This window comes from Sander lucioperca, chromosome 2, assembly GCF_008315115.2.
Source record: "Sander lucioperca isolate FBNREF2018 chromosome 2, SLUC_FBN_1.2, whole genome shotgun sequence".
Taxonomy (NCBI): domain Eukaryota; kingdom Metazoa; phylum Chordata; class Actinopteri; order Perciformes; family Percidae; genus Sander; species Sander lucioperca.
In genome coordinates, this window is record NC_050174.1 from 22,880,633 (window position 1) to 22,882,023 (window position 1,391).

Below are 1,391 nucleotides of genomic sequence, written 5' to 3' on the forward strand. Positions count from 1 at the left end.
ATAAAAGTGACTTACATAAAGTTGAGGTATTTCAGCCTCTGCTGCTTCAATTTTTCAAGATTTGTTTTTTAATCTTGTGAGTCCACCCACTTTATGGAAGTGCGAAACGCATCTATTTCTCTCAATTAAGTTCTATTTTCAGTTGTGAAAAACGTTTGTATGGGCACATCATTGGTTTGAAAGTTAAAAGTATATGAAAATCAAAATGAATCGAAGTTAACTAGACCATGTCTTGCATTGCCAGACCATCCTCCACAGCGCTAAGGAGGAAGGTCTGGCTAGTCCACACAGTATTCCTGGATGGGAGAAAAACATGCTCTGGTTTATTGGCATTTCTTTAAACCAATCACAATCTTCTTGGGCGGACGGAGCCAAGGTGACTCTGCAAAATAGCCTCGGGAAGGAACTTGTTTTGGTGGAACGTGTACGTTCAAAAGTAGTTTTAGTCGTGCAACAGAAAACTCAGATTGGACAGATAGTCTAGCTAGCTGTCTGGATTTACCCTGCAGAGATCTGGAGAGATCAGAGACCCTGCAATCCCAGAAGTAGAATGTCGTACATATAGACTAACTAAATGATCAAAGGCTGATCATAGGCCACAATAGCAGCACAATGACAGTGTTAAGTCTCAGTGCACCGGAGCTGAGTCATCAAGTCTTTGTTGATGTGTAATCTATTTAGATGTCCCCTAGTTCACCTGTCACACACCTTACAATGACTGAAACACACACACACACAAACACACAAATGCACACACACACACACACACACACACACACACACACACACACACACACACACACACACACACACACACACACACATATGCAGACAACATTCACATTACTAGTAGGAGGACACAATGGAGTCTGACTGGTTCAGCCAGTCCAGTCCTTGCTGCCACACCCCCCAACTACATTAGAACTCACACACACACACACACACACACACACACACACACACACACGGACCTAATGGATTTCATAGGTGATTAAATAATATATGCAATCATGTCATACTTCTCTCCTACTCTGTAATGATACCTCCATAATGCTATTACACTACAACACATTAACTGTACACAATACCGTGTAGTCAAGCCCTGTTTTACCTAGTTTTGTTTTGTACACACATCTGTTTGGTATTTCTGTGCCATAAAAATATGCAAGCAGTGACAGTAGTTACTGTTCTTTAAAAAAAAATCATTTTCAGGACATGTTATTTAGTATTTAGTTCATAGGCTTACTTCTAAGACGCAGTCTTTTCATACTGTATATTTGCATTAAGAGATATTAGCCTAGCCTACGTGTGTGTGTGTGGGTTTGGCTGTGAATAGCTGGGAGGCTAGCTGAGGGGCGGGGCCTGCCTGGCTGGCTGACAGGCTCCACAGG